The sequence below is a fragment of the Leptonotus elevatus genome, chromosome 4, assembly GCF_054856555.1.
Source record: "Leptonotus elevatus isolate MCC_2025b chromosome 4, RoL_Lele_1.0, whole genome shotgun sequence".
In the NCBI taxonomy this organism is placed as follows: domain Eukaryota; kingdom Metazoa; phylum Chordata; class Actinopteri; order Syngnathiformes; family Syngnathidae; genus Leptonotus; species Leptonotus elevatus.
In genome coordinates, this window is record NC_141242.1 from 3,868,549 (window position 1) to 3,896,293 (window position 27,745).

A 27,745-nucleotide genomic window follows, 5' to 3' on the forward strand; every position below is an offset into this window, starting at 1 on the left:
TTGCCTTGTGTATGAAAATGTGCTATATAAATAAAGCTGCCTTGCCTAGCTTAAAATACAATTAGTATAAAATACATTTAGTAAACGCCCAAATTAGGATTCTTCAGCCTTGATGGAGGTCTACTGGGGGACGTTCTAAAAGCCGTAATCTGAATTTCTAATCCGTGCTCGCGGCCAGGATTGTTCCGCGTGGCTGTGAGCGCGAGTATTAATATCAAGGAACAAGATGGTGGGTGTTTGGTGACGGCAGATGGCATGTTTTGCTTCAGTCTAAGTCTCAGCTGTTGCCTCACATTCCGCACTTGTCAGATGAGGAGGAAAAGAACACACCTTCTGTCTCTCACTCTCGCCGCCCTCTGACTTTTCTTGCTCCTTCTCCTTCTCCGCGTGGAGCGCAGGAGACCTCACGTGGCAAGAGACCCCGCCGGCATCCCATCCCCTATGCTGAGCTGCAGTCTACCCGTCAGAAAATCGCAGGGCAGACGTGCTAACCGCGAGGTCACCTGGCTGACCTTGCCGTGCAACATAAACATGAGTGCGTGTAAAAAAAAAAAAAATAAAAAAAAAAAAAATTTGAGCGTCTTGTGCGTGATGCCACAAAAGTGGTGTTGCAAATACATCATAGGCTGATGGTTGCTATGGAAACACATTCCCTCAGCCGCTCTGGCTGCTGACAGCATCTTACATTTAATCTATGTTGTGCGCAATATACTGCAAGATGAGACCGTGGCAGAATCTTTTTTCTTTTTCATTGTTTTTGTGCATTTTTTTTTCTTTGGAATATTATTAACCAGGAAATGATTTTAGTTTTATTAGCGTTGTTCGACAACTGTTGTTTTTAGACCGATACTAGTATGAGTACTCAACTCTTAACGTAGTCACTGATACTAAATACCGATACCACTAGTACTTTTGATAAATAAAATGTATCCAAGAAAGCAATGACCGATAAAGACTTAAATATGATCCCATATATAGCATTTCCTTAAAATTGCATGAATTAATGGCAATTTTCTATTTTTCTAATTTTCCTTGATCGTAAAAGGGACACAAAAGTGAGTACCCATGTCTTGAAATAAGGCCTGGTATCGGCTCGATATCGACAGCTGGTATCTTTGATACTTTATAACACTAACACGTTTTTGTTTACTTGCTCGAGCAAGTATACTTTTCACAATTAATACAAAAGTAGTTCTAATCAATACATTCTGAGCTGCATTAAATTAGTACTGTTGTTTAAATTCCAGCATTTATTTTAATAACACATTTCTACGGGTTGAATTGCATCAGGGTCGAAGCATAATTCATTTTAATTTTCGAGCCAGCCAAAGAAACAAATGGCCAGTGGCACTTTGAAAATTAATATTAATTCATGCTGAATGGATAAATAAAATATTACTTTCTTCTTTTTTTTTTTCATTATTTACCTGGATGTTGTCTCTACCAGTAAACTGTGTCTGTTGGTCCAGGGGGAGGGGATTTTTCTCATCTCCAATTCTGAAGCTTGCTATTTTCTTAAATTTTGCATGAATGTGTAATATTTCTGCAATATTTGACCTCCAGATCGTCAACGTATCGTTTGCAAAGCCACCCGAGGCTCGACTTCCTCCCAGGTCCATCTTTTCCGAGCTGCTCGTGTGTTTGCTGCTGCTGGCTGAAACTACTTGCTTGTTAACTGGGCACTGCTGAGTCACGTGACCAGGACATGACATCAAAGCAAAAGTGTGGCTGCGCTGTGACCGCCTGGAGCGCCACTGAACAAACAAATGCAGTCAGCTAAGTTATCTTTTTGATTTAAAAAAAAAAAGAGAAACAGTACATAGTAACTCAAGTATCAATCTCATGGCACTAATATTGATTAGTATCGGCACCAGCACTGGTATCGATAGTATCGATATTTGGATTGTTTCGCCCACCACCAAATGAGCTTCTTTACTTTTAAAATGTTCTACTCAATTTAAAGGTTACAATTAGTGGTGCAACAAATCATCATTGATTGGTTGGTTCGGATCGGATCGGATTTTTTCTGCCTCTTCTCCCAACCAGAGGTGGCAAATCCAGGTCCAGAAAGTAAAAACCCTACCACAGTTTGGCTTTAGCCCCAGGTATTAGCTAGTGAGCTCCTTAGCTAGCTCCCTGGGTGCTCGGTTACCTGCTAGGGTGCTAGCTAGCTAGCTAGCATCAGGGGCTAAAGCCAAACTGTGGCAGGGTTTTTACTTTCTGGACCTGGATTTGCCACCTCTGCTCCCGACACCATTCAGACATGCTGAAGAAGCTGAAACAACATGCGCCTACGCTATGGCTAACTTCAAAATAAAGTTAACCAAATAATACATTGACGGCAATAGCAAACAGCCTTAGTAGAATTTTACTTTGAAGTTGGCCCAGGTCGCGGCGTGATGGCTAGCTTGACTTCCCTTAAGACGTTTAAGATTTATTTATTGTAGTTGTAATTGATATTAAAGTTGCGACCAACATCAACAGAACGCTACCCTAATATAGGACACTAAACCGCTAATCAATTACGCCGTCATTGTATGATACGGTAGAAGTCTCTGACGTAAGTGGCTACTGCCTAGCGGCTAGCTGTTAGCATTACCTACGAGTGCCTGGCTGGTAGCTGTAAATGAGTTTGACAGTTGGCACTTGGCTTACTTGAATTATTTTTTAATATAGGCTACTTTGTAATTCACTCGCCATGTTTAAATGAAGAGAACAAAAAAAGATAAATAGAACTTTGCCCATTAAAAAAGAAAAACATTGAACTCAAAATGTCAAACATAGCCGTTTAGATTTTAGGAACGCAACTATATCATGAGGTATTAGGTATGACTTGCTTAAATTAATACCTTGATATTTTACACAGGGACCATGTATAAAATAAGAATGTTTGTGCCTCATATTGCACTTAAAGTTGTGTTCCTAAATCCTAAAAGGCTATAATTAGACATTTTGAAAAAAAAAATTTTGGGGGGGGGCCATAGTTTAATGAGAAAATGCGTTTTACAAAATAAATGAAGACAAAGTACTATAAAAAAAAAAAAACGTTACTTTTGTGATCCGTTGCACCACTAGTTACAATGGTCTGCTTTGGGCATGCTTACGAGCGTTTTCTCCTGGTTCCTCCCATAATCCATAAACATGTATATTAAGCCTGCCGACCGATGACGGCAGCCACACGACGGTTTGTTACAACTCCACCGGGCAGCATTATTTTTGCTCAATATAAAACCATGATATCGATTAGTGGATCGTTCAACTTTTCTGTCCTCTGTCACTAAATGCGAAACGAGATACGCTTGCAAAATAACTTGAGCGAGGCCACTCCCGCGCCGCGTTCAATACCGCCGACTTCATCTGCTGTCCCGCCGACGCCATGGGAACGGCTAATCAAGTTTGGTGAGCTATTGTCTCGGAACCGCGGGTGCCTGCCTGGTAATTGGAAATGAGTGAGTGCCTTGCGCTGAACACGATCGAGAGACGCCAGACAGGTTAGTGTGTGTGTGCGTGCATCAGCCCAGGAGATTTGTCAAGGGGAGGTTGCTGGTGGAAGACGCTACCTGTGAGACTTTTCAATCCCCAGAGAGTTCGTCTGTCGTGATGGCGATCAATGTCTGGCTGCTGTCTTGAGAAACTTTTGCTCCGTCACCACTTCTCTACTAAAAAACACACGCACACACACAACGTCACACTGACGGACATGTTGAATTCCTCAAAGAGACTCCCTACTCTCCCTGGTTAGATTTTCACAGTGTAAATATTAGGGCTGAGTATCGATTCTAATTTCCTGAATCAATTCGATTTCGATTCACAATAGCTCACTTTGATTCGATTTTTCCAATTTTGATTCACTTCACTTTAATACGAAAATTGATTAATTATGGTACATCCATTTTTCTTAAATATCAAGGACATGATAAAAAAAAAACTCCGTAGATATTCAATTCCAAATAAAATTTTGCGGAGAAAGTAACTGGTTAAATGATTTAGTTTATTAATGAAAGTAACACATGTTATAATCACTTACGTGTTACACAAACATTGAAATAAGATGAAACTATTTTCATAATTTTAATTCAATAATTGTAAACATAAATAAACTCATTCCCTCCCAGCCATTTTCACTGACGCAACCCCCCCTTTGCTTCCGGTTGCTTTACTAGATTTTGACAGATTTTGCAAGGCCCACAGAATATTGTGTTCTATTGCTATAAAAATGTGGAACCTACCAAAAGAAAGATTAGAATCTCTTCTTTCATCAGGAAAAAAATATGTTTGTATCTGTTTCCGATTTGCAGCAATCAGCATTAAAATATAGCTAAGTTTCATCAGTATTCACAAATCCGTTGAAAACACTGGCAAAAAGAGCTTGTTGCAACATGGCCCTGGCTGATCTCTTATACTCTGCTACCTGCTGGCCATTTATTTTGCTTTAAGCGACCTCTTCATGTCAGAAGCTGTATCAAAGCCTTCTGTATACTCTAGCATAAAAAAACATATAAATACTTTTTGGGGACCATGGTAATATTTAAAATAGAACGTTTTTATACGTTTTTGGGAGCAGGTGATTTAAAAAGATTCAGAATTGTCTTTAAGTGCAATAAGTCAGGTCTTTCATAAATGTAAGAAAATACTTTTCAATTCATGTGAAGAGTACATTTCAAGAAAACAGTAAGATACAAAAAACTATTCTTATTAAGTTATGGGAGAAAGAGATATTAAAATAATCGATTCATGGTTTTATGAATCGATATAAGGCTCAAAAAGGGAAATCAATTTGATATAGATTATTCGATTTTATAAACCAAGACCTAGTGAATATTCAAACTTTTAATGAAATAAAAAACTTTCTCCTAATGTCAATTAGGAGAAAGGAGCGTTAGGTAGGTTTTAGTAAAAGGGGCCATTGTTTTGCAAATGTGTATTTTTAAGTGTTTGTGTACATACAATGAGGCCTCTGGACTGTCAACCCGCCTAAAAGGTGTGAAATTAAACAACCAACAATGGCTAAAAGGTAAGCAAAGCTGCACTTAATTGGATGCACAGATTAGTGCTAATGACACAGGGGCAAACTTTTTATGTACTGGGCGGGATCCAGGAAAAGATAAGTGCCAACATCACGACACTCTCTCCCCTTCCTTTTCCGGCTCGGCAGCTGACCGGCCTTTAGTCCGGAACAAGAAGATCTTTTCTGATGGGACTGAGGGTCCTTTGACATTCGCCATCCTCTTATCCCACTCCATTTTGTGTGTGCGTGTGTATACGTGCATGTGGGTGAATGGCAAACAGTGTCTACAAATGCTGGAGTGATGCAAGGTAACCATGGCGACAGCCCCATAATCAAACCACGGTCAACAGCCTCCTTTTTTGATTGATCCTAGTGATATTGATTATCCGATATTATTGGTTTGGCAGATTACTGCCAAAATGTAATTGTCTTTATCCGATTATGTGATCGGAAATTGGGGCAGTTGATCAGTGTGGGGTGAAAAAGATTGGATTTTTGAATTTTCTTAATTTCTAAAGTCAAGAACTTAATATTTTGTTTACTTGAGTTTAACTACTGCTGACTTACACCCATGTAAAAAAATTCCTTACCTTTATTCGAAAAATAAATAAAGATCATTAAGACAATCCGGATGTGCTTTTTTTTTTTTCTCGACACCCCCAAAATTAGTCCGTTAATATTGAGTTAATTTAAAGTTCCTATAATGCCACAATTTTTTTTAATGTGCGATTAATGACTGCAAGTTACTTCGTGTTAAAGATTAGATAACTCTTAATGAAAAGAAAAATGCACTGAGCTGTCACCAATGTCTTACAAATGCAATTATGCCATCTAGTGGCAGAAATATGACCTCAACACGAATCAATATCACACTCGTTTTTTTTACAGTACAGTACTTATTTTAATGTAACTCAATTTTATGAATTATTATGAAATTACTGTATCACTTACTAAAAGATGCATCCATACTTCAATGGGCTTAACATTTTTTCCCACTTTTATGCCAGCAAGTGTATGAAAACTTGGGGGGAAAATTATTCTATTGTACATTTAGAACAGATATAAAATTTGCAATTAATCATGAGTTAACTATCGAAGTCATGCAATTAATTATGATAAAAAATTCAAATTGCCTGACTTTTTTTCCTTTGTAATGTTTTGCCAAGGTATCGGCTTGAGACTTGGTATCGGCAGATATTTCAAATCAAATGACTGCGGACTCAGACTTGGGTGCAAAAAATGGGATTGGGGCATCTCTAGTTTTATTACATTGTTACTGATCATGTGATCGACCCCGATTTCGCTTGATCGGTATGAGCTGAAAAATAATGGATTTTGGAATTTTCTTAATTTAATAAAAAATACAATATTTTATTTGCGTACTTGACTTTGAACCACAGCTGACTTGCAGCCATATAAAAAGTTATAATGGGAAAGATTTATTCAAATAATAATAATAACAAAGAAAAGATATGAGAATTTGGATGCACTTTTTTTTTCTTTGTAATGCATCAGATCAAAACTCAGCATGGGCAGATACTTCATATCAAATGACTCTGACTTGGACTTGGGTGCAAACAAATGTGATCGGGGCATCTCTAGTTCTTTTTTTTTCGTTTTTCGTTTTTTTTTCTGGAGAGCTCAGTTCATTCGGTAATTTTACCGATTTGACATGTCATCATCATTGCTCTTTTTTTTTTTTTTATACTTTTTTATTTTGTATGTGGGTGTGTATGTGCATGTGCATGTGTGCGTGCGTGTGAGTGTGTATGCATTAGTTCACCTAAAACCTATTAAAAAATCCCATAACGTTCACCTCAACCAAACACTTCAGAATCCAGCCAGAATTGTGGGGCCGTCAGGAGACCCGAGGAAGGACCAAAGAAAGGGGCATCTCTAGTTATATTACAAACTAATGCATATCATTGTGAACTGAGTCGAGCTGTACAGCTTGCTGGAAAGGGGTTTTATATGACGACCTTGGCAGAGGTATGTGCTCTGGGAGCGCTCTACTAAATTACACGAGCATCTTTCCACCTCTCCATCCCACTTGACTCTCCTTCCGTCCTCCAACAGCTGTCACTTCTGCCGGCTGGTCTCATCGGACGGGCCTTCCGGTCTACTTTTAATTGACTCGCCGTGACATGCAGCTGAGGCGACGGGAGCGAGCAGTCAACTTTCGGCCCGGTCGATATGTACCGGCGTGGAGCCCTTCCAATACCAACTGGCCTCTGCAGAGTCAACAATGAGCGGCTGCCAGGTGTGCCAAGTAAACAAATGGCTTTGCTGGGGGGGGGGGGGAAGCAAATGAGCCTATCCATATTTTCTACTCGGCCTTGTGGAGATTCAGGACTTTATTAAAAATTGAAAAATATGCCATATTTTGCTCAGGGTCATCTAGAGTTGATTTAACATGAGATTTACGTTGTTGAGTTCACAATAAGGCAGCACTTAATTGTTAACATCTGCCTCACAGTGCAGACGGGTTCAAATCGTTGCTGCTGAGCTGCTTGGGAGGCAATCACCAAATGCCACCAAAAAAAAAATCGAGAAAAAAATCGTAATTGAAAGCTACACTTGTCAATGGCAGTGAATGTGTTAATACATAGCCAATATGGATTTCAGTCCAATTTAGAGCTGTCAAAAGTTAGCGATTAATCGACAAGTAATTGACAACTATTTTAATAATCAATCGCTTGGAGCCCTTTTTTTTTAATTAAAATTGTCCAAATTCTCTGATGTCAGCATATCAACAGTGATCAGCGAAGTGCGCATTACGTTTGCGCATGCGTGAAAATCAAGTTTAAAAACAAAAACAATTGCTACCAAACAAAGCCGTGATTTGAATGGCGGCGAATGGAGTGCTGAAAGTGTTTGTGTAACTGCACACCTTAAAGCTTGCAAGCATTGTTTAAGTGACAAAACAACAGGTGCACTGTGGCTATGACTTGGTTGCGGCTATGGCTATGACTATTTTGCTGCAAAAGCATAAGCATAAGCATGACGCGGCTATCCGCCATTGTTGTTGACAGACTGACGGTTCGCGCCTACGTCATCAACGTGCGACAATGCGTCGTCATCGAGCTGCGACCATTACGTCATCGCTGGAGGAGTATCGTGCACATGGTGTCCAGATGGACGCGTACGGGGCGCGCTCTGAAATCTTTCCACTCTAAAACCCGGTTTCAAAGTGATCCGTTTCAAGCTCCAAAACCGCGTCATCGTGTGGACGAACGGCCTGAACGGTAAGAAACGTGTGAGGATACATTGAAACTGGCTTTCGTGTGGACGGGGCCTGAGGGCCCACACAGGTGGGCGTGGTTAGGCATATCGAGACAAGGGAAGAAACCAGGAACACATGACAAAAAAGCATCGACCACAGAACAACATGAACGCCCAAAACACAAACGAAAAAAAATTCTGTAGCCCTTTATGAATGAAGATTGATTATCTTCTGTGTTTAAATCAAAATAAGATATTTGCAAAAAGCTGTTGTTACTTAGGAAAACAATGACCAAACCGGTAACATAATACAACATCAACCCCCCTTTTTTTTAAATCACTATACGAATACGAAGTACGAAGTAAACACCAATCACTGATTAATAAACAGCAATCAGGGGGGAAAAAAATGCTTTTGTAAAATCACTTTAATGCAAAATTATTCGATCGAATAATCGAAAGATAAATCGATTCTAAGAATATTCAATAGTGACAACACTAGTCCAATTTGGTGTCAGTATGACCTCAAGATAAAAATAAAAGTTACATTTCTGCCTTTAGTTTTAAGACTTTGATCCAAAGAATGCGAACACAAGACATCATTTTCCATTTTTTGTATTTTGTCCCCTTGAGCTGACAGCTGCTCCCGTTGACAATATTTGAATGACTTTAACCTGCGCAAAGACACCCCGGAGACATGACATGTCAGGTCGCGACCTGAAACGCGTCCAAAACATTGGCGCTAGGATGCAGCCACAGATTAATGGGATTTGAAAATGGACTCTCTAAGCAGGGTATGTCTGTTTTTTGTTTTTTTTTCACTGGGGTAAACACAGGAGTGAGTCATGCACATTTGTGATGCAGATTTCATTTGGAATCTTTCTAGCGGAAAGCCGCAATAACCTCAACATGCCGCACGTGATAAATAATGCACACACCCACTCGCACACACACACACACACACACACACACACACACGAGGTACTCATACGTTGAATATGTTGCAAGCAAACATCAGTCTTACTGGGATGAAGACAAAGAAAGGGGTGATGATGAAGATCGTGATATATCACCAAGTAGCAGCGACTGACATTATTATGATTGCCCGAGCTATATGCAGTTTTTGAGGCTGATGCAGATACCAAATTTTGATGATTCATCTATAATGCATAAATTTGGGACTTATTGGGCTAACCTGGGAGCTCGGTGATGTGTGTGAAGACACACAAAAATCCTCGCATGTTTGTATCCTTGAATTTTGAGGAAAGAAATGATATACTGTAACTTGAAATAACAATGACAAAACAAAAGCAAAGTGAAATAAGAATAGAATATAGTAAAATAATATAAACTGAAAAAACAGTAAGAACAAATACTGACTGTTTAGAAAGAGAGAGAGAGATAAGTTATGATTGAATTATATTTTTTAAAAAAATCACACATTGGGGAGAATTTGTGCCTTTGAGTAGTGTTATCTTACCTGTGCGTATGTGTTCCCACAGCATTTGTGTGGGAATATTCGTTATTTGAAGGAAAAACACTCTCGAAGTCGATGCTAACTTCCGGTTAGCATTTGAATGGGATCCTCCCTTTGCTTTTAGCATTAGCGCTAGGCTAACGATGTTTAAAAAAACGAAGCATGATTTGCATGTAAATAATAGTGGATGTAACTCTTATCGTCATGTGTTTAGTTTTACAGTTAACTCCAACTGAGGTGTCATTAAACAGCTTAAAGGACGCTTAGGGACAACAGAATAACCAGAATAACATACGCTACACACTTGCTAGTTGCTAATGCTACGCAAGCAGAATGGTGCATTCAGGGTATTTTCATAGCGTCGGAAACTTCGGATTTATTCAATTATTTTTATTTTTCCTTTTAAAAAATTTTTTTTTCAATTCTAACGTTTTAAAGGGAAAATAATGGGCCAATTGACAAATGTTGTAATTCCTCATCACACTAAACATGCATATTAACATATTAAAACAAACACACCTACTGATTAGTTTTCCTTACAAACTGTACAGAGTGGTGACTGTGAAGTGACATATTTGCTTTAAAGACATCACGTTGAAAAGCAAAACGTCTTCCTAAAAGGCACTTTGTGTCAGAGAAGCAGTCAACCCGCCAGCAATTTTGACTGGGAGGTGAAAGATGAGCAAGCGTGACGTTTTCTCTCACTGCACCCTCAGCAGGTGCGCCGGCACAAATGGATTTCCGGATGAAATGGTGTTTATGGGGAAAAAAAAAATTGTGGGCTATTACGGAGGTAAGCAACGCTTTGACCTCGGCCGCGGGGTTTCGTGCCGTGTTTGACGGCAACAATAATGCATTGCTGATGGAAAAACATCATGTGGTCTTCCAGACTCTCTGGCCAAGTTGACAACAGTTGGAGGGAAAAATATTTTGCTATTTTTTTATTTTTTTTACTGCTGTGTTGGACTACAATACACGTTAATGTATAGATTTGGATTAAAACCATGAGGAATACCCAGAAAATACATTGTACTGTACTGAATGTCCACCACAGAACAAACATCTTAAGCTAATGCTAAGATTAGCATTTAGCCACCATTCTGCCTATGTTAAACAGGCTACACTAGGGTGACCAGATGTCCCATTTCAGCGAGACAGTCCAGGTTTTGAACCTTGAGCAAAAAATAGGTAGGATACGGGTGAGTGCATTGGCTTGATTAGCGCTGTCAACACAGATAGCATTTAGCATTAGCGATTACACCCCTAAAAAAAAATTCGGCGAATGTGGCCGTCTTTTAACCTATCCCCCAGAATTTTTTTTTTTTAATTTCCTGCCGAACCCGCCGCTTATTTAATTATTATTAATTTTTTTAATTAATTTTATTACCTGATCCCGTTCTGACATTTATTTGCAGTTTTTGGACACAGTCGTCAATTGTTTGCGGATTTCTGTAAGCCCGCTAACAGTAAACAAAGTAAAATGTAATCATCCAAATAATTACTTTAGTGAGAACTAAAGTAACTTTTGACCATTTTTTAAATTTTTTATTTTTTTTTAATCAGCGCATTAACGTCAAATAGTCAAGCATTTAAAACAATTTCACTAAAACAACAGTAAATAGAATAAAACAATGTCAGGAAAATTCTGCCACAAAAAGACTCTCAAAAATTGTTATTCTGAAGTTCTTGTAGGCTGAAATGCTTCACGTAAATTAGTCGCTGTTCAAACTTCTGCAGAGTATTTTCTGTGCAGGCTACTTGGCTCAATTTGATAGCGAAATGAAGTCAAACGTTGCTAATGGTTATTGGTGGACAAGAGTCATGTGACAAACCAAAACAAATAGCTCACGCGAGCAATAATAGATCAAAGTAGCAAGCAGAATATAGCGCAGTGTAACATAAGTAAAAGTTGCATTTCTTATTTACTAAAACACTCAAGGGCTGCAGGTGACGTCCGCTGTGTCGTTGCATGCTTTTTCCGTTATTTTGGGACACGGGATTTCAGACGCCGTTTCAGAGGACTTACGATGATGTCATACGCTGCCGATAACTAATAAACATCAACGTTGCGTGTTTGTGTGTGTGCATGCTGCATCTTTAGCGAGATTAATTAACTCGACTCCAGTCATTAGCCTCCTTTTTGAAGCTCCATATATCATCGCGTCCCCTCGCACGCTCATCTTATGGCGCGACTCAACTGAGAGAATTTCTAATGAGATGATCAGATTGCATTTGTGTGTTTGCTGCTCATTCGCACGTGCGTGTGTGTTTGTGTTTGCGTACTTTTGTGCTGGAGAAAAAATATTTTCATCAAAGAGAAGATTAACGCCAGTTTAATGATGCTGTTTAAATGGACAAAATACACACGCCGCGGGACACTTCATTAGGTACACCTGCAAGAATTAAGTATGAGAGATCTCTATGGTCTTTACCAACACTCAAATAACAAACCTCAATGCAGGTCTGCTTACATTGATAACATGATAGCAGGACTGTCACGTCCGTTGGGCCGCAAGTCGAGTCAAACACTGGACAAAAAAAATGCTCTTATCTTAAGTCAGGTCACTCAAAATCAGGTTGTGACTTGTGTTCACTTCATTTTTGCTTGCAAGTCGAGTCAAACACTGGACAAAAAACTGCTCTTATCTTAAGTCAGGTCACTCAAAATCAGGTTGTGACTTGTGTTCACTTCATTTTTGCTGGCAAGTCGAGTCAAACACTGGACAAAAAAAGTGCTCTTATCTTAAGTCAGGTCACTCAAAATCAGGTTGTGACTTGTGTTCACTTCATTTTTGCTTGCAAGTTGAGTCAAACACTGGACAAAAAAAGTGCTCTTATCTTAAGTCAGGTCACTCAAAATCAGGTTCCCCTTTCAAATTTGGCATTCTATTCTTCAAATGAGACCTTATCTATTCTAATAAACATCTTGTAATGTCGAGAATAAAACGAAGCCTTAAGTAGAGTTAGAAGAACATCGCATTTTGTATTTGGCACAACATGTGAGATGCAATCTGCTGTTTTTGTGCTTGTAACGCTGCAGTCAAACTTGAATGTCAGGTCCAAGGGTAACCCAGAAAAATCCCATCCAAACATTCAGATAGGAGGGCACGTGAATGCCAGGCACACAGGGAGGCCGGCTGGTTTCCCTGGCAACCGCAGGAGATGGTCTCCCGAGGTAAAGAATGTTTAATTGAGCGATAATGACTAAGCCGTTCTGAGCGCTGTGAATTTCGCCAAGTGCTCCGTAACCTTCAGCTAATATCAGGTGTGACATTCACATGTATGTTCCTTTTCACCGCCACTCATAGATTTGGTGTCTATTAAAGTCTATTTTATAGCAGTAAAGCATATCGCGGAGCCCTATTCATCACGGTGGCGTTCCAGACTCGCCACGATAGATCAAACGCTGCAAAAAAGGATTGGCAACATAAAAGTCAGTCCCACATTGAAAGAGAATGAGAGGAGCCACTTTGGTTGGCTGTGTTCACACCCACAATAACACAAAAAAAGTCTTCTTTTTTTTTTTTTGAAATATGTCTGCTTGCAGATTTGTGAAATTACCAACACTTGGTCTAAGAAGCCTCTGCACAGATTTATGCCTCGCGCAGTGCTGGATTTGCACGTCATGAAAAAAGAGCCCTAAATGTTATCAGTTTGAAAATGGATGTTCCTTCCTTTAGTCTTTCCTCTGGTCTCTTGAGGTCTCCCTAATCTGTTGGAATTTAGATGTTTCTAGGGTTAGTGAAAGATTCTGGTTTTGTAGCTCTGTGGGTGGTGGGTGACGCTGAATTTCACTTTGTTTTATCTTTCTTTCCTTTGATCCTTCTTCTGGTCTCCTGACAACTTCATGACTCTGGCGGGACTCTGAAGTATCCACTTAAGGTGACGTGTCTGGGATTTTTAACTGGTTTTAGGTGAATTAAAGAGCACAAAATCGCACGCATTATTTCCCAGAGGTATGTATAAATATAAAATACTAAATGGCTCGATAATTAAAATAAAGTGAACAACCTTTGACCACGCTTGATGTTTTGTCACGTTAAAATTAACATACACTAAACGCTGCATAAATTTAGAATTCTGCTTAAAATGAAATTGAAAAGCATGTTAAAAAAAAGGTCATTACAGAGCAATACTGTCTTCTAACGGCATTTTACTGGTAATTATTATCATCATCATCACGTTTTGTCAAAAGTGAATGCAAAAAATAGAACACTTGAGGTTCACTATTTACAAATATTACATGACCGCAGGGCTCCAGACTTTTCTTTTTTATAAGAAGCACAGTGGCTCCTACTCTGAAATTTTAGTAGATTTAGGGGCACACACTTTAAATAAAAAATTCTGCACTGGCATGATTAACGGGAAATTAATAAAAAATATAAATAAGAAATTCACCTATTCAAATTTTTTGTGGTCTCTCTGGAACCCAAATAGCCGCAAGATGGCACAAAAGCCCTGTGCCATTAGGTTGAAATAGTCAAGTTGGCCAAGCTTTGAATTTGGGGGCGGAGCTAAATTTTGCCTGGGTCTTCACCATGTGTAGATGCATGCAGGCACTGATGAAACAGAAATGATATGAAACTGCTTTGGCATCATTGTTTGTGGAATATTTACACTGGTGAGGGGCTACATCGCTATTTGCAGTCGGGCTGAATAATAATACAATTTAAATGAATAACTAAACGCCTCAGAAGATTTTGTATTGGTTTTTATGCATACATTTGAGGCATATTTTACCAGAAAATTTTTCCGTTGCAGTTTTCACTTGGTTTACGTGGCTTTGAGGCGTGCATATATGAAAAAAAACCAAGGCCTACATCAAGTATTTATAAATCTCCTCATCATGTTTCATATAAAATGGCTGCAAGGTGAGCGAAAACTTGACGTAATAGTCTACCAAACATAAATAAGTACTGTGGTCTTGCCTTGGGGCTGATACGCTGTCGGTGTCGGAGGACGGCTTGGCGAGGTTCCCTGGATGCACCGTGGCTCTCATTTGCATAAGAATCCGAGCGATGGGTGCGCAACATGCTTTTGCCAGCGGCCATGCCCTCAGATGAGGTGTAACATTACTACACGGGGGGTGGGGCGATTTCAGCACCGCACACTCGGGGCGTTTGCAAAATGGTGAGCGGTGAGCTAAACACTGGGGCCCAGAGGTGCCTTTAAGTGGTGTCATGGACACCTGCAACAGACTGGACACAAATAGGAGCATTATTTCTTTCTTTTTGTATTTGTTTATTTTGACAATCATCCATGTAGTAAATCCCTATGGCACTCATTTACTCATGCATTTGCTATTTACGTGTTTTTTTTACGTGTAATAGAATAAAGTGCAATTGCACATCCACTAAAGTAGATGGCAGTGGCACTCTAATTGTCAGAATGTGCAACGACGAGTATTATTATTGGGGGTGCAAAAAATTATTGAGAAGCGTTGCTTCATTTCAAATTACATCACATAGGAACCAATCTCATTGGATGCAGGAAAAATAAGTGACATTTTTATGTCAACTGTTAAATTTTCTCACCTTCCTATGATTAACCCCTTCAGTTCTGCATTTTTCTGCTGGACTTTTTTTCTTTTCTTTTTTTCTTTTTTTTACTGATTTTGACTATTTCCCCACATGAGAACATTGGGGGGGGGGGGGTTGAGGGTTACAGTATCTCATGTTTTTATTTGTTATAGTGGACACCAGGATAATATGGCTGTAACATGTTGTAAACTTACCAATTTTATATGTAACATTTTTAACATGAACATCATGCAAATCAACTTGCGATTGTGATTGGTTAGCTAGAATCCTATCATGAACCAGAAGTGTCGACATCATCCAAATGATGCGTTTTATTGGTTTAGACACGCATATATGTCATGTCCACTGCAATCATCTATGGGTCCGAAAGGGTTAAGGTCTTTTAAGCATTTTTAAAACAAATTTCACTGATTTCATTCAGATGTCAATGTACATTCTACTAGTACCATAATTTTAATAAGTTACTTTAAATTGACCACCTCTAATTTGCACTCACTAGTGTTTCGATTTCGTGTACTGAAAAATATTTTTTGTGCATCTCATGCAAGTACATCACATTTATCACAGTGCCGTTGGTGCAAGGTCATATTCGGGCATTAGCCTCTGCTCATAGTCTTCCTCCCGAGCATGCATGTGGAGATGATACATAGAGATACAAAGAGACGTGCCGAGTATTAATGGGAACATTAAAGATGTTTTACATGGAAACATGAGCATGTTTGGGCAGATTTAAATGTCACTTCTCAGCCGGGATCATTTATTTTTTTCCGGGTGTGTTGAGGTTAGGCGGCCTGAGCGAGCAAACAAATTCTTGTGCCACATTAAACGTCGGCCCGCGTGCTTTGTCGGGCTGACCTCTGCGGCCAATTACAGCGCAGGCTAATGCTGCGGCTGACATATCTATTTGTACGGACGAAAGGGCTTTTATTTTTCCATTTGCTGACATTGGAGATCACACGCCTATTATCATCACAATGGTCGTGTATGGGAGCTTACGTAAATGCCAATCAGGCCGGCCGCTTGTTAACTTTGTGTCTGTGAAGAATGGCAACGAGAGGAGAATGGGGGCCGCTTGCTTATCACCGCTCGAGCCGAGGAAGCCCCACAAGGACAACAAGAGCCCTGGAAAGTAGGATTTCATTCATCTATTCAGGCTGAAAAGTCATTTGGTACACTTGCGTAATATAATGCTTTGCAAAGATAATAATGCTCATTTACTTAATTCACAGCGCCGGAGACTTAATAATATGTTTATCATTGTGGTGGTAAGATGACATTGCGTCATCTCGAATCAACGACGGTGCATAATGGATTTCACCACCAAGGATGCAATTAGGTAATGATGCGCCTAAACGGTCTGCAGTTGAAAATGAAATATGTAAGTTTTAGGTTATTTTGAACTCAATAAGAGTTGTGCTAATGCTACACGGCTGTTTAGAACTACAACACGTTAAATGAAATGAAATTCTGCATACTGGACAAGACAATTGTTGGTATCTATAGAGTATATATATTTTTGGGGGGAATACAGAAAATATATTTAAATTATTCACTCCCAGCCATTTTCACTGAAGCAACCCCCTTCGCTCCTAGCTGTTTTACTGGATTTTGACTGATTTTGCAAGGCCCACAGAATAAAAACATGGAACCTACCAAAAGAAGGCCCACAGAATAGTGTGCTCTTCTATTGCTATGAAAACATGGAACCTACCAAAATAAAGATTAGAGTATCTTCTTTTATCAAGAAAAAAAAGTATATTTGTATCCGTTTCCATTTTGCAGCAATTAGCATTAGAATATAGCTAAGTTTCATCATTATTCACAAACCTGTTGAAAACACTGGCAAAAAGAGCTTGTTGCAATATAGCCCTGGCTGATCTCTTATACTCTGCTGCCACCTGCTGGTCGTTTTTTTGTAATAGCTACACTCTAAAAAACAGATTGGTCAAATCTACACAAAAAAAAAGGTTATATTTGACCAATCTAGCTGGTAGTTATGTGTCCGACAGATCCTTTGGTTAAAACAACCACTAAAATGGTAGGTGTTTTCAACCTATGTATATTGGTGATTGGGCCAACCGATACTAATTGGTCATTCTGACCAAGAGATTGGTTCATCTGTGTTAGAGGCTGACATTTCTTCAGGAATTCTGTGACCCGCGGGATTCCCGAAAAAAAATAAAGTACCACTGATTGTCACACCCACATAAGAAGGGCAAAATTCATTCTCTGCATTTGAACCCATCCCCTGAGGGAGCAGTGAGAAGCAGCAGGGGCCACATTTAGGAATCATTTGGTGATCTAACCACCCAATTCCAACCCATACTGCTCAGTGTCAAGCAGGGAGGCAAATGGGTCCCATTTTAGTCTTAGTATGACCCGGCTGGGGATTGAACCTACAACCTCACAGTCTCAGGGGAGACACTCTACCACTAGGCCACAAAGCTTGTCATGCCTACTGATCTAGTATCTAGACATACATTTCCATTTTAAACACTATATTTTTAATATAATATATTGTGATCAGAATGAATTCATCGTGGCAAGGCTCGGCTTCTCTCCACTAACACACCTGATGCATAATCAGGATCGTTATCAGGCTTCTGCAAAGCTTGCTGATTAGCTGATCATTAGATCCGGCAGCACTGCAGGAGATGGAAAACAGGCTGGAATGGGCCTCTTGAGGACCAGACTTGGGCACCACTGCACTACAGTATGTAAACTTTTAGCATATGTTTTAGTATACTTACAAGTACACTTAACATTTACTTGGTGGAGTATACTTCCAACAAGTACAAGAAAAGTAAACTGGAAGTATGCTCTCCTAATTTTGAGTATACTTCACCACGCATACTTTAAAAAGATACTTCTTTTTTGTAAGGGGTCACATGTGCAAACTTGCTTTTGGCTTAATCTGTTTGTGTTCCAAAGTTGCGTGTTGTGTAGCTGTGCCAGTCCACGCGTCCTCAGGGCTGAGAACAGGGACGGACGGAAATGGGGAAAAAGAGCAACCTGGCCACATATCAGGTTATGCAAATAGTACAGCTGCTCTCTGAGACTCCCCCTGGAGGAATGGCCCTTAATTAGGTGCCCCCCCCCCCCCCCCCCCCTCGCATTGGTCTGTGCCAGTGCCTGAAGAAAAGGCGGAGAGGAAATGTCTCCTGCGGGGGTTTTGGGAAGGCGCTGGCGGAGATGTTATCTGTCGGAGCGTTCTGGGAATCCATTTGTGTTGGCTGACGCATGGCTCATTGTGTCTGCGGATGGAGAGCACTTCGTCATCAGGCCCCAATTAGCTGCAAGTCTGCTGAAGGACTGGATAGTCATATTTGATAGAAATAGAGTTGGCTGTGGGTGAAGGAGTGCATGAGAGTGTGTGCGAAAAGTCAACCGGTTTGATTTGGACGCTCTCGGAGGCGCCAGCTTGTTTAGCAACCTTCGACATCGCTATGATGGGACCACCCCCTCGCATGACAGCGCCTCCTCTGGCGACTGTTTACTGTCTATGGAATGTAAATATAACCCACTCACAGGCGGGCCATAAGAAACGACCGCCTGGCTGTCTAATTGGATGACCTGCAGTACTCGCATTCTTATTTTTACCCCCAAGAGCAGCACTTGGTGTCTTCGTTTCAAATGTACCGTTTCTGCAAGCCTTATTAGAGCGCAAACACAAACACAATGAGAGTCTGAAGCCGCAATGGGGCACAGTCATTAGCATTCTAGCTTGGACATGCTTCTGTCAATTTTCTATGATATGTGTCTTCATTAGTGATCTATCCCAGATTCATTTTTTGTGAGAGGAGGGGTACGCCATGGACTGGTCGCCAGTCAATTGGACTCATATTCATACCAAAAGACAATTTAGAGCATGGGTGTGGTTGCCACACTTTTTCTTGACTTTTGCTCAAAATGAGCCAGAGGTGGCAAATCCAGGTCCAGAATGTAAAAATCCTGCCACAGTTTGGCTTTAGCCACATATGCTTCTACTCGACTGGCAGGTAAACAAGCTCAAGTCAAAGCACGTGTGGCTAAAGCCAAACTTGGACAGGGTTTTTACTTTTTGTACCTGGATTCGCCATCTCTGAATCTAGCCATAAAAATGATAAACAAGTGTATTTATTTATTACGTGCAACGATTCAGGTTCCAACTCGGAACATAATCGGCCAGACACTAGAAAGGTAAGTGCCTTGAGTTCAACAACAACAACCATCATATGACCACCCCCAAGTGCACCAGAATCATAAATGAGGACTCCAGACTCCAGGCCAACTACTCCTGTTCACATCTAAGTCCATTTTTTAAATGCCTGGAGTTAAGCACTTTTCATCTATGCGTATCATCCCTTCAAGGCTTCTGACACACCCACAGCGCTTAAACTCAGAATGAATACAGAATCACCAAAGAGATGTGATCCATTGACCGCCGAGGATGTGTAGAAAACCAGCAACATTCATTTTTCCTGAGACTTATGAACGTCATTTAAATCCTTGACAGAGAAATCATACTTCAATTTTAAATTCCTCATGTAGAGGATGTGTATTCGGCCAGTGGACCAATCGGCCTACACTTATGTCAACCAGAGAATACACACAAGCCAGATTTAACAGGGAACTCCCACTTTTTAGGTTGCGCCACCTAGTGTCTGGGAGGGAAATGCTAAATGACAGATTTAAGCTGATAGAAGAATAAAAAATAAAAAAAACTGCACTTTTCTCCTTTTCCGCACGTTCAAAACCGGAATATTAGGCCAAGTAAACACGCAAAAACCCGAATAAGACCCAAATATTTGTTCTTATAAGCGCTATTGGGTTACCTCCTTTGAACGGAACATTATGTTTGTGTTCTGTGAATGCTCTATCCGCTCGGAATCTTGGTCTTTTGAGTCCAAGAAGAGCTTGTATGTGTGGCGTGTCACGCACAACCCATCGGAAACACACAAGCAGGGATAAACAAACGAGGAAGAAACCGACTACTTTATTACACTCTAAAAAGAGAACTGTTGACCAACTTAAAAAAAATGGCTTCAATTGGTAACACGTGATTGAATTAAGTTAGTGAATACATTAAGTTTAATTAATTATGAGTTCATTAAACTTAATATATTCATCTGAATTAAATTCTTCCAAAGTGACTCCAATCCAAAGTATTAAGTGTAATGAATTCATAATTAATTAAACATAATATTTTCACTTTGGACTAACTTAATTCAATCATGTGTTACCAATTGGAGCGATTTTTTTTTTTAATTGGTCAACAATTCCATTTGTAATCCTAAATTGGTTCAACAATTTTCTTATTATTTGTGTCATGATGTTTAGATGGGGATCAAACACATTAAATGAAAATGGGTTACAGTATTCAGTATGCCACGTGAGCACAAGCATACAATTGTTTACTGTTACTCTGAACAAGGCTTGCAAAACTTGTGAAAATGAACTACATACTGCCTTACCAAGTCTATTGTAAAGACATTACTACCTTCTCCCATATTCTAGTAAATTTCAACAACAAATCCAAAAAGATTGAGAATTTGAATGTTTGCACACAAAGGGTATCTTTGTGTCTCTATGGCCTTTGTAGAAGCATCTTAATCCAAGCGTCGGGGTCTATCTGATACCTTTCATTCTGTCAAATGGTGGCATTACCCACTCTTGTTAAAAGACACCTGCACCACGGCATTGTCGAAGAAGGTCACCTGACTCCCTTCACCGAATGTCATCATCTCCCGTGGTGATAATTGAAGGCCCCTGTCTTACTTTGGAGATGGGCTAATTTGCCATTTCTGTATCATTTTGTCGTCAGACCTCAACATGTCCTGAGGTTGTGAGTGGCAGCAGCGGGCCAGACACTCAAACAGCCTCCATTGTCAGCTACTGACCTCTGCTGCCCCAGTGAGGCACTACAAGTCTGTACCTGCATGCTCCTCATTGAAAAAAGGGAGACTCAATGTAACGGTCGGTTGACCTGTAATAGTTTGTCTTTTGTTATAACCCACCCCTTCGACCTCTGTGCAGCTGAAGAGTGTGCGTCCTGATAGACAAGCCGCATTGCAACTCGCAATAATGCAATCATGTGGAAATTCTTTATGGGTCAATTGGCTCGTGCATTGGCTCTGAAACCTTTTCATCCTCAATGCCGCCCGGACTCTGTGTAGCATCTGTGGAAGAATGTGAATTTCTTTTAATAAGGAAATATAAATAACACAGTGTGCAGATGGCGCACCTCATGCTCCCGTGTTTTGTTTCGCCATCTCCCTAAAATTGCTCTGGTTTCCAAAAATAGACGCAGCAACGTTTTGGGATTGGGCAGCTGTCAGTGAAATGGAGGATACTGCAGCTGGCAAAATGGCCTCTGTCAGGTACTGTTGGACATCTCCATATAAACAAAAGCATCAAGATGTTTGGAGATGGGGCTGTATCAATTATTTTAATGCTTGTGCCCAAAGGGGTAGATGCCACGGACTTCCAACTTCCAGGTTTTACACATCAGCGCCGTTTCCGGCGTTCCAACACTAGCACCCCCACGCTTGCGCCCCACAACTGCGCGCTCCCGCTCATCGACGGGAAGGCGTCTCGGCTATCTGAAATGCTTCGGACACTGAGGCAGACACTACACACTCGCAGCCTCGCACCCGTCGAAGAGAACGCGCAACCGAGGGGCACAAAGGCGGAAGCGCAAGTATTGGGACGCGCCCCACACGTCACAAACCGGAAACGGAAACAAAGTTGATGGGTGAAAACCCGGAAGTCGGAAGTCCCGCCTCCTCTGTGGCATATAGTCCATTAGTGTTCGAAATGTGGCTGATGCACGTACGTACAATGTAGGCCAGAGAATGACTTTCCTCACTGTGATGAAGTAACGACTGTTGCCATCCTTTGTTTGAGTGCTACTAATAAGAACAGGAAGCCGAGATAAAGGCCTCTCTCTTATGTGGCACCCGCAGCCGTAATGAGGCCTGGCGTCTGATGGATTAACCACACTTATTTTTGCAAAGGCTGTCTCATTTTCCAGTCACCCTCTGTTGTGCTCACTTCTCCATGTCGGCAAAACAAAGGCCTTTTTTTTTCTTTCTTTTAGCCCTTTCATTGCTCAGCATTTACTTGTGTCAGGACGTTGTGTCTGCGGGTCATTAATTGTTACAAGCCTTGACAAGATTTCCTTGAGGCTAGCCAAGAACATATGAATGCACTTGGTGATGAAAGTTGACGAAGCTTGGAGGCCTTCATCCAACACAAATCATCATCAGGCACTAGATAACGTACGTAAGCTTTCAAGATTAGTGTCAATCATTTCTCAATGTCTAAAATTAGCCTACCCCTTGGTCTTGAACACGGACAAGATCTCTGGAGATATTAATTATAATGTTATGGTTAAAGCCAAGTAGTCTATAGATGAAGCTAGTTTCGCTGATTGGAAGGCCAATGATGTGAAAATGGCAAATATACTCAACAAAAAAAAAATATATATATATATAACAGTTTTGTTTTTGCTCCCATATTTCATGAGATGAACTCAAAAGATTTAAAACTTCTTCCACATACACAATATCACAATTTCTCTGAAATATTCACAAACCAGTCTAAATATGTGATAGTGAGCACTTCTCCTTTGCCGAGAAAATGCATCCCACCTCACAGGTGTGCCATATCTATTTGATGATACAAAAGGTCACTCGGAAAGGTGCAGTTTTGTTTTATTGGGGGGAGTGTCTTGGGACCCACAAAATCAGTCAGTACCAGTGGTGTACTGGTCCACAAGGAAGTGTGTATACTCTTAATTTTCACTTCTTTTTTTTTTTAAGTAGTCCAGAAAAACGTCCTCTTTTAGAAACGGTGACATGTAAGAATTAAAAATCTATCATTTGTACTTGCTCACAACAATAAATGTATTTGTTGAGAGCAGTTTGGTAACACAAGCAGTCTTTAATAATGTAAAATGTATTTATCATGAGGCAAAATAAAAATAAAGTATATGTTATAAAACAAATTACAATATTTAGTGAACAGTGAATAAAAATAGTGAAAAACAGTTAGTCTGGTTAGACCTCAGTATTGTTTTGAGCTAACTCTTAAACTATTTGTCCCCATTCTTCTGTTTTAATTTACCAGTACTTAAAACTCAAGTACCAGCCTATAGCTACTATAAAACTGAACTAGAGCATGTAGTTAGTGTGTAACCGGCAGCGTCCACCCCAGGAATCAAACCCACGTCGCGATCAAGCATCCCGTGTATGAGGGCGAACCAGTTCACCTGAGCTAAATTTCTGGGCCGCCATTTGGCTCGGAGGAGCATTTGAAGGATTGTTTTCCTCGACATGACCCGCCCTACTCTGCCTCCGATTGGCTCATCAATCCTCATGCCGAAAGTTAGCCAATCTAATTAGTGTAGGCAGAGGGTACCAGCCAATTAAAGGCAGAGGAGGGTAAGCCATGGCTGAACGCTGTGCATCAAGGGGGGGGGGGGGGGGGGCTTAGAATCGGGTATACTCAAAACTGCCTGACAAAAAAGTGATACCCACGTATACCCTGGATTACTAATCAGCATCTTCATATGGCACGCCTATGAGGTGGGATGGATTATCTCTGCAAAGGAGAAGTGCTCACTTTTACAAATTGAGACTAGTTTGTGAACAATATTTGAGAGAAATTGTAATGTTGTGTATGTGGAAGGAGTTTTAGATCTCTGAGTTCATCTCGTAAAAAAATGGGAGCAAAAACAAATTTTTGTTGAGTATATATCGCACACTATGTCCCTACAAAAATCAATTCAAAATAAATGGAGACTTGATTTAACTTCCACTCCTCCCCCACAACAAAGATGTTGAAATCTCTTCTACTTTGACACCAATTACTACTTTCATATTAGCCAGGGCTTTGGCGCCATCTTGTGGTGCCTTCAAGTGTTTGTAGAAAGAGCACAAAAATAGCAAATACTGGTAGGTATATTCTACAGCGAGTAGCTTCCAAAACTGGACCATTCGAACCAGTGAAATCTTCACTGCATTAAACGCATTAGTCGGAACAAGACATTCTAAAAAGAGAATAACAAGTGAAGAACAATCTCATAGTCATAACTCCCCCATAACTGCTACAACTCATCCTCTCCTCTTTGAAAACCTCCTCGTCTTCACTCATTGACAGATTTGGCAAATCCAGGTCCAGGAAGTAAAAACCTACTACAGTTGACTTTAGCCCCAGGTGCTAGCTAGCTAGCTAGCTCCCCATGGTGCTCAATTACCTGCTAGGGAACTAGCTAGCATCAGGGGCTAAATAAAGCCAAACTGTGGCAGGATTTTTACTTTCTGGACCTGTATTTGCCACCTCTGCTCATTCATCCTCTTGATCAGCCTTCCATTTGAAAATGTCAAAACTTCCTGAACTCCCCCGCTCCTATAACTACTGAAACTCCTCCCCTCTCCTATTAAAATATACTTTGCGATGTAAGACCAAACAGATTTGTCTTCCCTGATCATCACAGAAAGAAACACCAAGGACAAGCCAGTTTTGCCCTTGGGCTGCTTTTGAAACAGTGCCCATTTTGTGTATTTATGCACAAACAAACAGAACGACCTGCATGTGTGTGAGTGTGTGTCTCTTTGTGTGTGTTTATGGGCTATTGAAGTCCACTTTGTGTTCTTTCGGATCTTTTCTGGACCTCGCCCAAACGGCAAATCTGTACAAGGAGATAAAACGACGTCTCGCTGGTCTGACAAGAGGTAATGGATAGCAGCCCTTCGGAGACGGGTACTCACAACTTTATTTACAACATTTTGGAGGAACACTGACACAGATAAGCCTTCCGATCTCAGAACAAAAGAAGCTTATCTATCAATATAATATCACTTATTTGTTATCTGAAATGAAGACTTTAAATGATAAGAGTATGTAGAGACAAATCCTGTGACCTTCTTAATGCCAGAATCGTTATGTCTGCCAATCACGGCCCTCGGCAACAGTTTACATGAATGTACAAAAAAATGGTACCATTGGCTGAATGAAAAGCTCCTTTTTGATTCAGAAGTGGTTTCCTAATCACTGCGGCACCCACAAGTTTTGTCGACACGTAGTAGCAGAAGGCGCACGCATTCGCAATGTGACGTCATGTTTAGTATACAATATGACAATCATAACTGCCAATGACTGTCACGGCAAACAATGAGCAGATTGTTATGTACATTACACATTTGTATATCCAAGGTTTTTTTTTTATATCCAAGGTTTTTGCTGGCTGTGTGAGATTGTGCTTGTATAATTAGGCTAAAGCTGATATATAATTATCAAATGTGTCAAAGTGGCTGTTTTTTCTTTTCTTTTTTACCTTCCTGTTAAATCAGCATTGATTGATTTGTATGCAACAATATAGATTAACAGCTAGAGTGGCACATGGCGTCATTTTTATTTTTTAGGGCCAAACATTGAAGAGAACGAATTATATAAACAGTAATGGGTGCGATATTGTTTTAGTGAAAACAGAATGTAGAATCTAGTTATTGATAGAAATCACTGCTGAGAGGTAAACATTTCCATTGCTAACATTCATGGCAATTTCAGTACAGCTCTGAGTACTCATTCAATTATACAGTGGTGCGTGTATGCTCAAAAGGAAACGTTCATTATCATTTTGCAATGTGTTTGCACCAGTGCACACATGAATTGTATTCCTCTGTACCCTGCTCGTGTATTCTCGTCATGCAATGTTAAGCAAATGCAATATAAGCCAAGTAAAAGAGGACGCCATCCCTCACAAAGTCAATCTCGTACGCATGTGAGAATATGGAGAATTCATCAGCGCCGGCCCATGATTTGGTGCGATTTTCTAACTTATTGATTTCCTTTTGTCCATTATCTGCCAGGCGGCGCGAGCGGAATGATAAACGCCACGCGGCAGCGTATGAATTTAGATAAGACGTTTAAGGCTCAGTGCAGCACAGTCGTATATCAAGTTATTATCCATTGTCATCTCCCCTCACCTCTTTATCCCCTCACAAAGGGCAGGCGCAATCGAAGCTGTCCCTTCAAATCTGCCTTGTCCCCTGTTAAAGGTCTTATCCGTACCATTCCAAGACGCTCCTTCTGTGTGGAGGCCAAAAAAGAAAAAAGAAAAAAAACACAAGCGTGAGTCATTGTCATGATTGTGTTAATTAATGAGAAATAATCTGCGGTCATCCTCAAGAGGGAATCATGAATGTTACGTGAATTCTGATTCCAAAGGACTCAATATTTGCGCTGACTACGTTAAAACTATTTTTAAAAACAGGATTGTTTTTAAAAATAATAACGCCTTGGAGAGACAGTGAGATGCTAACAAATAAACCGTTTGGAAATAAAAACACGCATATTTGAACAAGAAGTTATCAGTGATTTAAAAAAGAAAAAGAGAGAAAAAATTTGTAGGTTTGAAGGTATCAGGCTTTGTTGCTATGTTATGTTATTTATTAAACTACACTACGTTATGCCCTGCTTTTCTATGTTAGGCTATTCTACACTATGCTATTCTATGCTATGTTGTGCTATGCTAGGTTACTGACGAAGTGTATGGAGGTAAATTTGGTGCAAAACTAACTTGTGCAAAAAATGTGTACCTGTAGAAAAAAGTCTAAATTTGTATCTGTAAAAGTCGTGATTTGTATCTGTAAAAAAAATGTGTGCCTGTAAAAAAAAAATTGTGTCTGTAAAAGAAATGTGTACCTGTAAAAAAAAAAATTGTGTCTGTAAAATAAATTTGTACCTGTAAAAAAAAAATTGTGTCTGTAAAATAAATTTGTACCTGTAAAAACAAATTTGTACCTGTAAAAGTCATGATTTGTATCTGTACAAAAAAAAATTTGTACCTGTACAAAAACTATAAATTTGTATCTGTAAAAGTTGTGATTTGTACCTGTAGAAATGACAACTTGTAGTCAAAGAAGTCGCCACTAGGAGTCACAAGTGGGTTTTCTGCTGCTGTTCAGTGACGTGAGTTTTGCCCCATTCGTCGCGCTACAAATGGAGCAAAACTAATTTGTACTTGTAGAGCGCCGTGATTTGTACTTGTAAAGAAGGGGGCGGGCTCATATTAAGAATACTTCAGTCGACTGAAGTATTCTTCCTCAACATACATATTAAGAATACTGAAGTATTCTTCCTCAACATACATATTAAGAAGTATTCTTAATATGTATGTTGGTTGGCGACGATGTGTCCTGCTTGTATCCTTCCGCGAGTCCCGCCACCGTCGTTCGCTAAACCAATGAGGTTGCGCTCCAATCCGCTCAAATCCTTCTCACTTGATTGGTCAAAACAACCCTTCATTACACCAGAGCCCGCCCCCTTCTTTACAAGTACAAATCACGGCGCTCTACAAGTACAAATTAGTTTTGCTCCATTTGTAGCGCGACAAATGGGGCAAAACTCACGTCACTGAACAGCAGCAGAAAACCCACTTGTGACTCCTAGTGGCGACTTCTTTGACTACAAGTTGTCATTTCTACAGGTACAAATCACAACTTTTACAGATAC

General features: G+C 40.1%; 1 long non-coding RNA gene across 2 annotated transcripts in view; it reads right to left on the reverse strand.

Annotated features, from left to right (window-relative positions):
* The window catches only part of LOC147175036 (uncharacterized), a 74,986-nt gene that overhangs the window by 40,230 nt on the left and 7,011 nt on the right, over positions 1–27,745 (reverse strand). The window contains exons 2-3 of one of the 2 annotated variants that reach the window (XR_015094681.1): positions 26,218–26,320; positions 3,561–3,656 (exon numbers count right to left, since the gene is read on the reverse strand). This is a non-coding gene — a long non-coding RNA (uncharacterized LOC147175036). Of the gene's footprint in view, positions 1–3,560; positions 3,660–26,217; positions 26,321–27,745 lie in introns of both variants that reach the window. The other variant, XR_015094680.1, reaches the window with a different exon arrangement.